At 46.9% G+C, this 14,176-nt stretch overlaps 1 pseudogene; it reads right to left on the bottom strand.

Moving 5' to 3' along the window:
* Positions 1 to 5,546: 5,546 nt before the first annotated feature.
* LOC106558980 lies at positions 5,547 to 6,098 on the bottom strand (annotated as a pseudogene).
* Between the last annotated feature and the right edge of the window lie 8,078 nt (positions 6,099 to 14,176).

Here is a 14,176-nt window from a genome sequence, read left to right as displayed (position 1 = left end):
CTATCTTTTACTGTATTTTCTTGAATATGTTAACCTAAATCTGGTAAATAACTAATCTGAATCACCTACGGGGCTGGGTTTTCTTCTTGGAGATAAGGGCCTTCCCCCCCCCCCTTGGCTTTCAATCTCTGGTGTTGACAATTTTTGATTGATTGCTAGATATTGTTTCTGATAAAATGTAGAAGCTCTAGATGATGTTAACTTCCTCCAAATAAGGATTCAATTTTCTTCTGGCAGGCAGATAGATTATGATCAAATTAACGTGATTCAATTGAGGCTTGTCTGTTTCCATGTTCCCCTTACTTCTAGGATATAAGTTCTTCCAGCGGCTAAATTGAAAGCCTGGAGCCCCAAACTCTAATTTGTCTCTTCTGAGCCATAGCATTGCCTTGCCAAAATTTCTACTTGGTTCCTCGAGGCACTGCCTTACATATGAACAATTGAGACAAATTACTTGATGGAAGATTATCTTTAAAATGTTGGGATCAGCTGAGCACATTTCCCTTCGCTTTGGACTGCGGCCCTTCACCCAGGATGGCTGCCGCCCATCATGCCTTCAAACAGTTTTACAAAGCTTTTAAAGTTCTCGGTGCGAGGGATAATCTGATACCAGTCATGTTTTTATAGGTAGAAGCAAAAATCCCCCCTAGATTAAAAACTCAACAAGAGCAGGGACCATGTCTATCTTGTTCTCCCCTAATCCCAGTTTCTAGAGCAGTGACTAGAACATCGTAGGTGTTTAATAAATGGGGCAGCCCAGTCTTGCCGTCTACATGGGTCACATTAGAGCTGTGATTTGCCTCAGGAATTGCAAGTGGACCTCAAAATCCTGACAGATACCACCCCTGGACCACTGTGGCATCTCTTGGGATTTTAATTGGAATTGCATTGAAACGATCAATTAATTTCACAGAGAATTGGCATCTTTATAACTTTGGAGAGAACTGACGTCTTTATAATTTTGTGTATTCCAAACTATAAATAAGATGCCTCTGTCCATTTATTTAATTCATCAAGAAAGGCAAAGTAATAGGTTCAGAGCATGCATTCTATGGCTAAACTGCCTGGGTCCAAATCCCAGCTCTCTCGCTCACGATTTGCCATTTTGTGGTAGTTTCTAGTTTCCTCACCTGTAAATGCAATGATTATCATAATGACGTCTCTCTCATGGGGATCGTTTTGAGAAATTAGTAGGTTAACAATTGTAAATCATTAGAAGCACTTGATATGTAGTGTGTTTTGCACAACTGTTACATGAAATAACAATTCCCGTTTAATGTTTTTAAATAAAGTTTTAAATGTTTCTTCATAAAAAACTTGCAATCTTCTCTTAGATATATTCCCAGTGACTTTATATTTTGCTGTTATTTTGAATGACCACAGTTCTAAAAGCTGTGTCCTCTATCTGTTTTTGCTGGTTCTTGGAAATAAAATTAAGTGAAATTGATTTTTGTATATTGATATTTTTGGTCAGTGACCTTGCAAAATGCTTCAGTTTGTTCTAATTACTTATTTGTGGATTCTTTAGGATTTGGATAATCTTATCATCTGTGAAAAATAACAATTTTGATTCTCCCTTAGCAGTTCTTATAACTTTCCCCCTCCTTTCTTTTTCTCCTTTCCCACTTTCTGTGTCTTGCTTAGAACTTCCAGATGATAATGTATATTCTCTTCTTGTTCAGATCTTGTAGGAAATATTTCAAGGATTCGCCATTATGTATAGTGTTTGCTGTGAGTTTTTTTTTTTAAGATTTTATTTATTTATTCATGAGAGACACAGAGAGAGGGGGCGGGCAGAGACACAGGCGGAGGGAGAAGCAGGCTCCATGCAAGGAACCCGACGTGGGACTCGATCCCAGGTCTCCAGGATCACACCCTGGGCTGAAGGCAGCGCTAAACCGCTGAGCCCCCCAGGCTGCCCTGCTGGGAGTTTTTAAAGGCTCTCTTTTATCAATTTCCTTCTGCTTCTAGTTTGCTAAGTTTTCATGATGAACAGATATTTAATCAAAAATTTGTAGTAGCAAGTGAGATGACTTATCGCCTTTAATCTGTTAATGTGTTTAATTACATTAAATGTTTTTTTTAAATGATAGAACACCTTTCATCCCCAGAATAAACCCTTGTTCAAGATGTAGTATATTTCTATATGTTGGCATACCTGACTTGATTTGCTAATATTTTGTTTAGATTTTGCCTAGATATTCATGAGAAAAATGGCCTATAAAATTTTGTCCTCATACTTTTTTTGATCTGGTTTTGGTGTTAAGGTTATGTTAAGTAAAATGATATGGGGATTTCCCCCTTTTTTATATTTCTAGAAAAGTTTTTGTAAGATGGAATTATTTCTTGAATTTTTGGTAGAACTACTGATTCAATTTTCTTATTGGTTACAAGACTTCAGATTTTTTTCTTCAGTTAGTTTTGGTAAATTATATTTTCCTAGAAATTTTTCCATTTCATCTAAAGTTCTAAAATTTTACACATAGAAGTTTTCTTAATATCATCTTACTCTCTTTTTAAAATCCTTGTAGCAATGTAATTTTGTCTCCCTTTTCATTCTTCATTTTTTTGTGTCATGTCTTTTCTTTTTTACTCATTCATTCTTGCCAGAGTTTTATCAATTGTATTAGGCTTTTCCAAAAAGCTAACTTTTGGCATTATTGATCCTCTCTGTTTTCTATTTTATTAATTCTGGTTCTTATCTTTATTATTTTCTTCCTTCTACTTTCTTTGAGTTTAATCTATTGTTATTTATTAAATTTCTGAAGTTAAATAGCTAATACATTAATTTTTAATCTTTTTCTTTAAAGATATATTTATTTATTTTAGAGAGGGAAAGGATGAGATAGCAGGGGGTGGAGAGGCAGAGGGAGAGAGAAACTTAAGCAGACTCTGCCCTGAGCACCACCCTGAGATCACCACCTGAGCCAACACCAAGTTGGATGTTTAATTGACTGCGTTACCCAGGTACCCCCAGTTTTCAATCTTTTTATTTTCTAATGAAAGTGTTTGAGATTATTATTTCCTTCTAAAGTACCACTTTAATTATATTTAACAAATTTGACATGTAGTGTTTTTGTTTTAAAACTTTTCTAAATATTTTAAATTTCCATTATAATTCATTATTTAATCCATAAATTATTAAATATTTTTATATTTCTTTCACAGATGGTATTTTCATTAAGAATAATAATTTTAGGATGAAAAATTTAAAAAGCGTATTAAGGATATAACTCTACTGTCCTCTGGCTTTCACTATTGATGAAAAAGCAGTCAGTCTAATTGTCCTTTACTTGCAGATTATGTATCTTTTCTTTCTGATTGCTTTTAATATCTTCTCTTTCTTTTGAATTAAAAAAATTGAGAGATTCTGATAATTTCACTGTGATGTGGCCTAGATGTGGATTACCTTCTATTTCTATTGCTTGTGATTAGCTGGGCTTTCCAATATAGTGGACAGTCATCAGTTATCTATTCTTTAAGAAGATGTCAACCATTAACTCTTCAAATATTGTCTGTTCCTTCTCTCTCTCATGTCTTCCACAATTCCAGTTTAATTTTTCTGTCATACTTTCCATCTCTTTGTTCTCTGAACTGCAATCTGGATAATTTCTTCAGATCTGTCTTCCAGTACAATTATTCTCACTTCAGCTTTGTCTAATTTGCTATTAAACCTGCCATTTCATTTTTAAAACTTTTTTTTTAATTGGGAAAATACAACACAATTCAGAAAAGTGTGAACAAATTAAACACGTATCTTAACAATTAATTATAAAACAAATTCCAAGTAATCACCCTAGAAGTATAACATTACCAATAGTCCCGAAACCCTCATGTGTCCTTTCATGATCTCTAACTCCTTCCTCCACCAGAGATAACTACCACTCTGACCTCGATGTAATTAATGTCTTTGCTTCTCTTTATAGTTCCATTAGCTCTGTCCATTTTTGTCTGTTCTCTTCTAACCTGATAATCTGTATATATTGGGAGTTTTGCTTCTTTCCTTCAACATGCTGTTTGAAAGCTAACCCATGTTTGTACCAATGATTCGTTTACTTTCACTGCTGTGAGATAGTCTTTTGTATGAGTATATTATACATTTTCATTATATTTTGTTGCTTTAGCTTTTTCCCTTTCTGAGGAGGAACCACTTTGAACAATGCTGCTATGAACACTGTAAATATATTTGTACATGTATATGCATACATCAGTGTATATGTATGTTGGAGCACATGGGCATGGGTGTCTCCAGGCTGTGCATTAGGAATAAACTTGTTAAAACAAAACAAAACAAAACAAAAGGAATAAACCTGTTGGGTCACAGACTATGTATATCTTCAATTCTGCTAGATAATTCAAAGCTATTTTCCAAAGATGGTTGTCCTACTAATTTCTAAATTTCAGTTGTTTTGCTTAATTCTTTTTTTTTTTTTTTTTTGGTTTTTCTTCAAATCTGCTTGACAATACAACCCATTGCTCTTTACTCATATGTTAAATTTCTTCAAGACTGCACCTTTATTTATTGCATGTACTATTTCTGATCATTCCAAAACAGAAGCTTTGCAGGTTTGATTCTGCTGTCTCAGGTCTTCTCAACTTTGACCCTATTGACATTATGGGATAGATGAATCTTTATTGTAGGAAGCTGTCCTGTGCATTTTAGGATGTTTAATAGCATCCCTGGTGTCTCTACACACTAGATCCAGTAGCACACGTTTCTCCCTTTCCAGTTATGACAAACAAAAATACCCCTGCAGGGCAAAATTGCCCTGGACTGTGAACCACTGTGTTTTTTTTTTTTTTTTCTCTTGTGTAACCTCACTCATGGGGTCTTGTTTCCTTGTGTTTTGTGATTTGTTTTTACTGTCAGCTCATGTTTCTTAGAACTATGCCCGTGGAAATTCTCCGACACCTGGGTTGAAGGTGTTTTCTTCCAGGACTGTTTTTCCTTTGTTACTGCTAGGCTCCTGAGGGCACTGGCAGCTCGGGATTGCAAAAAAGAAAATTATTGGTTTTGACTATTTGGGCCACCTAGGTAGTGTGAATTTGGGCAGCAACTCTGCACAATGGCTAGCAGGTAGTTATTCATTCTTGAGAGATGCTTTTCTCCCTTCTGTTTAGTGCAAGTAGGTAGAGCATGGATTTATTTTGAATTCACCCTAATAATAAATTGTAGCTTTTGGGTTCCAGGTTCACAAGTTTATGCTGGGACTGCAGCCTCCTATTAGACTCCTCACCTTTAGCAAGCCTTCCAATGCCTTGTGAGGTTTGTGAAAGTTAAATCTCATTGTACATGTTGACATCAGTGTGAGGATTCTCTCTGGCTCCTGTTTTCACGACTTTTGGCCTCCAAATTTCATTCTTTTCCAGTCAATTGATGCATTTAAAAAGAGGTGTTTTTGCTTGTCTATTTGGTTGGGTGGTTTGGTTTGGTTTAAGAAAAAGCCCCAAGTCAATATGGCTTTTATTGCACCTTTAAAATACCACAGGTAAGTCTGAAAAGTCACCTGGCATTTTGCTGTTTCTGTAGCCGGACAACTTACATCTTATTCATCAACCTGCTCAGAAACATAGATATCACCCAAAAATGTTCTGATATCCTTGCTTTTAACTGTCGTTGCTTGCTGAATCAAAATAGCTGAGTTTGATACAAGTTCAACGTCATTCCTACAAGAATTAACTCATCTTTCTAGGCTTGAGATACTGAACAAGCAACACCTGGCCTAATCCAAACTCTGTGAATATATTTTTCACCCACAAAATTTCAGATTTCAACCAGGGAACCATTCTCCTGAATAACAATCTTGTTGGGGAAGTGAGCATACCCGGACCTCATCCTGCAATGGAAGTCCAGTGTGACACCCTTGATCACGTCCTGTGCGTGACTACAGAGAGTTGAATTTCTTTTCTAGATCCCACCATTCGTCAGCTCGGAGCCTCTTCTTTTTCTTTCCAAGGATACTGAGTTCTACATCGATGTGATTGTAGTCCCCTTGCAGGGTTCCCCTGGGGTCCTTCACAGTAACAGCTTGTCCCTTTAGGGTCACGTCAACATTTCCTGGAATGTCAACAGTCTGATTGCTGAGAATGGTCTTCATTCTCACAGCAGATGAGGCAAAGAGTAAAAAGATTTCAATTATTTTGTCCAGTATTTTTAGTTGTCTTTAGTGAGGGGATCAATCAGTAAGCTCCTCTGCTATCTATACTCAAGAACCTGAAATCCACCACTTTTAGAAATTAATAACAATCGTGAAGCTAGTTGAACAAATGTATGGATTTTTAACAGCAGCACAAAAGCAGTACAAATCGAATTAACATGGTTTACCCAGCAGTGCCCTCCTGGGTACCTACCCTAGATGTGGGTCAGTTTTGAGAATATCAGTGAAGTCCATGAGGACAAGTGTTTAACAAAGGGAGCAGTGGAGTGTCCTTTGGTGAGGCAGGTGTCAACACAGCCCCCGGATGTACATCCCTAGTGGCAGTCCTCAGTGTTAGTCTCAGTTGTTCTATGAAAAGAAGGAAATAGACCCAAACATCGCCTAGAGTTAGGCCACACAATAGGCACCTTACCTAGTGCATTCTAAAATCCTAGGAAAAGTAAGTCTTCTTGGTGAGCATAATTCACTTCCATCATAAAAGTTCCCTGGAGATGAAGCCCCATTGATATGGCTGATGCTCTATGATTAGGATCCATCCTCAAGTTTATGAAAAGCGGTCAAGAACGCTGAGGTCAGACTGCCAGGGTCAGAGTCCAGGCTCCTCCACTTTTAAGTGGATTTTGCTTCTTACCCTGAGTCTCTGTTTCATTATTGTGAAATGAGAATACCACTAGGAACTACCCCCACAGCTGTGTTTTGCAGCCTATATGAATAAGTGCACAGAAGATGCCAAGAATAGCACCCAGAACATATTAAGCACTCAAAAGACGTTAGCTTTAAAAAGGTAAAAATGCTGAAACTTAAAGCAAAATTCATTCTTATCAAAATCCAAGAATTTCTCCTAAAATGGGATTTCTTGCCCATCAGATAGCATTGCATTTCTTCTTCTTAAGATTTTATTTATTTATTCATGAGAGACACACAGAGAGAGAGAGAGAGAGGCAGAGACACAGGCAGAGGAAGAAGCAGGCTCCATGCAGGGAGCCCGACACGGAACTCGATCCCGGGGCTCCAGGATCAGGCCCTGGGCTGAAGGTGGCGCTAAACCGTGAGCCACCCAGGCTGCCCTTTTTTTCCCCCAAAAGATCTTATTTTATTTATTTGAGAGAGAGAGAGAGAGGGCGCACAAGCAGGGGGAGACGCAGATGCCCCACCGAGCAGGGAGCCCGACACAGGGCTCCACCCCGGGACCCAGGATGAGGACCTGAGCCGAAGGCCGACACTGCTGAGCCCCCAGGCGCCCCGATGGCCCCGCATTTCTTCACCACTGGTGGTTTCACTGTATCGGGCAGATTCCAACAGATTCCCCACTTTGTCCGTGGGTCCAGCTCAAGTTCAGTGTGAGCACGTCCTCCACCCAATGCATCAGCAGTGTTTTACTTTCAAGATGAGTGTTTATACGTCTTGTCACATTACTAAGACGTGAGCCGCCCGAGGTCTGAGGAGTTGGGTCCTTCAAAGCCTTTTAATTCCCTGTGGTGAGAAAGCAGTTCAGTAAACTTCTCGACAAGTTTCCATGACGTCATCACCCAACAGCATCAACATAAACTGTGTCTCCATACTCTGCTTCATCTTCTTCCAAACTTCCAATAAACCAACAGAAGCCCATAAAGAAAGAAAATTCACATTTTTGGTGACTTGCTCCATGGAATCATGCCACGAATGCGATTTGCAAAGTGCACGATCCATATTCCTCAAAGGAACGAGGCCATGCACAGTCCTTTCACTGGGATAGGCTGCCGACACCCTCCTGCCCCCATCTTCCTTCGTTTGTGAGCCTCGTCCACCCGCAGTGAACTCTGCTTTTGCATGTTTACCGTCACACTCCTCTTGGGAGGTTGAGGGCTGGTCTCATCAGAAGTCTCTGGAGCACTGCTCTGCGGGACCAGGGGCCTCAAGTCCTTTCCTGGCCCCCTGGAGAGAGCCTAGTCTGGTAAGTGTGAATCTTGCTTTAAGTCTCTGCACTTCTTGCTTGTTTTCTTTAAGTGAGCGTGCATTGGGTGCTCAACTCTGTGCCAGGAACTATTCTAGGTGCTTTCCATGTGATTCATTCAACTGGGGAGGCAACAGGCAGCATAAGCCACATTTGGCTCTTCATGATGGGTAGGAGCAAAGCAAGAGCGAGAGGCCCAAGTCACAGCCATCATCTGCCTGCAGACCCACCCTTGCCCTGCGCTTCCGGACACAGGCGGCGGCTCCACTGTCCACCCAACCTCCGAGGCGGGGACCTAGAAGGACCTCCCTGCCTTCCCACCTCCCATCTGCTCCCCGCCCCTCATGCTCTCTCCCTCACTGGCTTCTCTCTATTGCAGCACTTTTCACATCCATCTGGAACCATCTGTCTCCCTCTCCGTCTTCCCCTCTTAGGACAGAGACCGTCTTCCATCGCTGAAGGCTCGGTGCCATGGCAGACCCTCAAAAGATGTTCACTGCACGAACGAACAATGTTCTATCATTTCTACATAAGGATTTATTGACTTAATCCCTCTGTCCTCACCCCATTAACTGCCCCCACGGAGGGTCCTGCTCTTTCCCATCAGAACTCTTCAGGTAACCTCCCAACTGATGTTCCTCCTCTCCACTTACTCTCACCACTTTCCCCATCGTCTCAAGGGTCATCTCTCCAACACACAATTTAGAGCGTGCTATTGTTTTGATTAAACACTGTAATGTGGGCGCCGGTGCCTTGGCACAAGTGCCTTCTACCTAGGATGCTCCCCCTTTTCTCCACCTGCCAACCTCCTGCCCATCCTTTGAGATGCCCAGCTCATGAGGATTTCTGGGACCTTGGAACCTCCAGCTTCAGAGGATTAGACCTCTGGTCGAACATTTGTTGATTGTCGTTGCTCACATATCCATGCCTGCTCTCTCCCTACCTGCTAGACTCTGAGTCCCTTAAACTTTGGAGCTTGGTATCTCTAACTCCTGGGGAAGCTTTAAAAGATACTGGCAGGCAGCGGGAGGAAGGTGGGTATCTGCTATGTACGGTGGAAATGGCATTCAGGGACCCCTGGGTGGCTCAGTCCGCTCAGCGTCTGCCTTAGGCTTGGGTCATGATCCCGGGGTCCTGGGATTGAGCCCCGCATGGGGCTCCCTGCTCAGCGGGGAGCCTGCCTCTCCCTCTGCTCCTCCCCCACCCATCCTCTCTCTCTCTCTCATTCAAATAAATAAATAAAATCTTAAAAACAAAACAAAATAATCACCACCTGTTTTCAGTCCAAAGACCCTGGAGGAAGAGCCTGAGTCAGTTCTGTGGCCGACACGGCTGCTAACGGTGGTCCATGGGCTTCTCTTCCAGCCTCCTGTCATCTCTCCATCTGTGCTGTGCTCCCTCCTCCTTCTCCCCCTCCCCCCTCCTCCTCCCCCTCCTCCTCCCCCCTCCTCCCTCCCTCCTCCCCCTCCTCCTCCCCCTCCTCCTCCTCCTCCTCCTCCTCCTTCTTCTTCTTCTTCTTCTTCTTCTTCTTCTTCTTCTTCTTCTTCTTCTTCTTCTTCTTCTTCTTCTTCTTCTTCTTCTTCTTCTTCGTCTCCTCTCTTATTCGTTTTCCTTGCCTTCCTTCTTCTTGCTGCTATCTAGCATTAATCAATCATATATTGCACAAAACAATATTACCACAATGGTAGTGGCAATAAGTGGTAATAACAGTGCACCCACAATTCTGCTACCACAACCAATCTGATTGTTTTCATTCGTCTAGCTTCCCTCCCCATCTTTGTATCATTTTGTAGAGTTGTAATCATAATGCAGCTTTAATTTTGTAGTCTGCTTTTTAACTTAATATCAGAAGCATTTTCCATGCTCCTGCATCATCTCCATAATTATCATTTTAATGGTTGCATAATATTCCGCAGACTAGATATGCCCAGTTTTACTTAACTGTTTCCTTCCTACTGGACGGTCCCAGGCTTCCCGGCTGCAGAGATGGCTGTAATCCGCAGACCCTTTCCCTTCTGTTTCTTGTTCCCCCCTGGTCCCTTGTCCTCACTGCTCGTCTCTTTGCTCTCTCTGATGTCTCCTTCTCTCTCCTGGACCACAGCCGTCTCCTAGAACAGTAATTTGCCCCCAAGCGGGTATGGAAATCATCTTAGGGGACCCAGGATTTTGGAAGAAAAAAATTATTACAGATTGGTTTGGTTTTAAAATGCTCCTAAGGTCACTTCTGGTATTTTTGTGCCCCCAAAACAGTGGAAATAGTAACCCTTCATGCCCACAAGGGGTAGGAAGAAAGAATTAAGCAGTTTATGAAAGAAGGCTCGTCCCCATGTTTGTAATGGAAGAAGAATAGAGGCGATCTAAGTGTCAGTCGATAGGGAAACAGCTAAGAAAAGCACGATATGTCCACGCTCAGAACACTACGTACCCCTGAAGGAGGCTGCCGTGGATCTCGGTAGGTATCTGCTTAGGAAGGGGAGACACTTTCTGTGTTTTTTAGTGAATTTAGTTGCAGGATACTTGTAGTTACAATTTACATAAAAAATAACAGCAAAACCTGAACCCACATGATAGTACCCGTTATCTTATTAGGCATATGTACAGACTGGCCGGGAACCGTGGTCACCTCTCTGTTTAGGAGGTAGGCTGTGGATCTGGGGACCCGTCAAAGGGAATTGGAATCTGAGTGGTAGTGGTTTCATTTTTTATTTGAATCAAGGAAAATGTATTCACCCATTGCTTGTATAACAAAAAATTAATCAAACGAAGGTTGCCACTGCTGTGTCTGTATGTTTGCATTGAACGCAGACTGGCCCCGACCCGGGCGCTGTCGGGGAAGAAATGAAACTAGTAAGACAAGGCTGCTAAACCTGCAAATGTCCTGTTGGGAAGAGTGGGCTTTTGCCGTTTCCCCAGGTACGTGGGTTGTTGTTTCAGGCGGTGCTGCCTGGCCCGGGGGTAGGGGGAGCAGGGCCGCTCTCCCAGGACGTGGGCATGGCCCCGAATCGTCCCCGCCGTCAGCCAGGCCTCCCCACCCCCAGCCTGGCAGGTGGAAGCTAAGGGTTTTGAAGTTTAGTCTCTTGCACTGAACCCTGGATGGAGGACAACAGATGGGGCCGCACAGCCTTGCTGCTCAGACCGAGGGGAACAGGTGGAGGCTCTGGGGCCAGAGTGTGAATGCTGGCGATTCATGAGTGGCGCAGGCAGGCGGGGTGTCCAGCTCACGGCCAGGGACAGCTGGGCAGCACGTGGGCGGGAGGGGAGCAGGGGCCTGGGGGTGGGCAGCGGGTGGCTTCAGGGCAGAGGGGAGGCGGGGAAGAGGGAGACTTCCTCCCGCCTGCCCCCCACCCCCGCTGTCCATTGGGAGATGGCCCCGGAGGGAGGTCAGAGGTCCCAGGCTGACCTGAAAGTCTTAGGCAGCAGCAGACTGAGTGGACACAGCAAGGGGGGGGATGTGCTGCTCCTTTCCTGCCCCCCCCCCAGCTGTCCTCTACCTAGCCCTAAACCCGAGGCATTTGGGCCATTCCAGCAGCTGTGCCAGGCCTTCGGCTGGGTCAGGCCTGGCAGGGGAGGGAAGCAGCTGCCACCCCTCCCCTCAGACAGGGGGTCGGAGCACGAGAAGGTGACCAGTTGGGAAGTCACTGACGCAGGACAGTACAGTCCTCACTGTTCCGCCCAGAACTCCCACCTGCCTGCTGCAGCCTCCCCGTTTCTCTTTAGTTAAGTGAGAGACTGGGAGAGGTTAAGAGAACTGTGGAGGTAGTGATAACTGCTCGCAACATTTACGGAATACCTACTGTATGCACAGTGCCGCTGATTCTCCCTGTGGGGAGTGGAGGTGGGACTCGATCCCAGGACCCCGGGATCACACCCTGAGCCACCCAGGTGCCCCCTGCTATTGACTTTATGATTTATCACGGTGCCCTTCCAGCAGCCCACTCGGAAAGCCCTGTAACTTCCATTTTACAGGTGAGAAAAGTGAGGCTTCTTGGTTAAGTAATGGGCTCAAAGCCAGACACTAAGGATGTCAAATTTGTTTGACACAAGTGACCAGGCTGTCATAACCTTTGAGGAGGACTGGATGGGCCACGAGCGCCGCTGAGGCCCGCTGCCCCCACTTCCAGGAGCAGGAGAGGCCCATGCGCCTGTATTAGCAGAACTGCCAGCAGTTAGAGGAGGTCGGGGAAGTCGGGGGCAAGTCAAGGAAGCCAAAAATCTTTTTCTCTGGAGGGGTTTTTCCGAATAGGAGCGCCCAGGGGCGCCCACCCCTATCCCTTTGGGCTGGTTTAGGAGACTCGGGCTGGAACGAAGGGCACCGAAGGGCACCGAGCGCCTTGGGTCGCGCATCGCGAGGCGGGTCCACGGCCTCCGCAGCCCCCACCCCCGGGCTCCCTGGTGCGCTGGGGCGGGGGATCGGCTCACCTGCCGCCTGGCGCAGTGCACCTGCCAGGCCCCCGACCCTGCGCCCACATACGGCTCCTCCTCCCTCGGGAACCCAGCCCGGAGCAGGGGAGGGGGGGAGGGGGGAGGACTGGGTGGGGGGGCGCCCGAGGGAAGGGGGTCGATCCGGTGTTAGGCGGCGAGCTGGTCAGGGCATCCGGGGAGGGGACCCGGGAGTTGGGGGGCCGAGCCGGGGAGGGGCGTCTGGGGAGGGGGTTCCGCCCCGCACCCCCCGCCCCTCTCCCCACCCCTCTTCCCCCACTCCCCGCGCTCCCCGCCCCCTCCCCCTCCCCCCTCCCCCCACCCCGCGCCCCGGCCGCCGTCCCGCCAGCAGGGGGAGCCCGAGGCCTGGGCAGCGGCGGAGCTCCCGGCGGGTCCCCCGCACCCCCAGCCGGGCCCAGTCACGGAAATGCCGGCCCCTCCCGCGTCCGCGGAGCCCTGGGGCCAAGCGACTTCCAGCAGCGCCGGGCGCCCCGCCCTGAGGTCCCTGAGCCCCGCAGCCCCCCGCGGCCTCCGCCGGGCCGCACCCCTGCCCTGGGGCAGCACCCAAGCGGTTGGGGTGGAGGCGTGGGCCGCGGGGACCCTGTGCCGCCCACTCGGGGGGAGACGGGGGGACACGGGGGGGACACAGGAGGACGCGGGGGGACACACGGGGGTGACACGGGGGGACACGGGGGGACACGGGGGGGACACGGTGGGGACACACGACAGGACACAGGGGGGATAAGGGGGAGCCACAGCGGGCAGCTCCTGGGGTCAGTGGGCACCTGCTGCAGGTCCCGCTAGGTCCTCCCGCCTGGAACTCGGGACTTTGGGGTGAGGCCGCGGGGGCAAGGCGCCCAGGCCACAGCCCCTTCCCACCCTGACTCGAGGAACATGCACTGTGCAAAGCCTGCGACCTCACACCCAGGGCTCTCTGGTGACAGGACCTCGGGTTCAGGGCAGCCATGAGTGGAATAACCCGCCGAGCATTCAGTCCCGCCTAACATCAGGGTAAGACTGCGGCCCAGAGAAGGAGCTGAACCCCGAATCCGTGGCCGAGCCTGAGGTTTTCAGAGGGCTCTGTCTGTTCTTTCCCCAAGAGCGCGGAGCAGCCCGGATGCTGCCGTGTGACCGAGTCGTGCCTCGGGCGGGCTCCTGGCTCCGTCCCCGCCAGGCCCGCTGCTGTCAGCCGGTCGCAGTGGGAGCCTGGGCCAGGCTTGGCGACAGCTCCCAGGGGTCACTGGGGTGCAGGAGAGAGGCCTTTCCACCTCGCCCCCTCCACGAAGCCTCAGCTTCAGTCTGCTCCTCACCCAGGACACGGTCCCCGAAGCACCCAATGAGGACTTCAGCGTGACGAGGGTTATGCGGCTTTTCAAATGCCAGATGTTTTGTTCCCCCGCGTGGACCACAGCTCATCATGAAGAACCCTGGACTGGGAATAGGAGGCCTGAGCTCCTGCCCCAGTTCCAACTCGTGGTGGTTCCAGGCCTCTCTCGCCTGTGATTTAACCTGTTGAACAGGATCAGAAGAGCTTCTGCACCAGGCAGCGTGACAATACCTGGGATGGACGTGACAAAGGCCCAGGCCTGTGGTCCTGCCCCTCCTTCTGTCCGTATCTACCCAGAACAAGTGAAAACATATGTTCACACAAAAACTCATACACCAA

This window comes from Canis lupus, chromosome 7 (genome assembly GCF_011100685.1).
Source record: "Canis lupus familiaris isolate Mischka breed German Shepherd chromosome 7, alternate assembly UU_Cfam_GSD_1.0, whole genome shotgun sequence".
NCBI classification, from domain to species: domain Eukaryota; kingdom Metazoa; phylum Chordata; class Mammalia; order Carnivora; family Canidae; genus Canis; species Canis lupus.
Note: the sequence above shows the minus strand (reverse complement) of the source record. Positions and strands in the feature narration are given on the sequence as shown.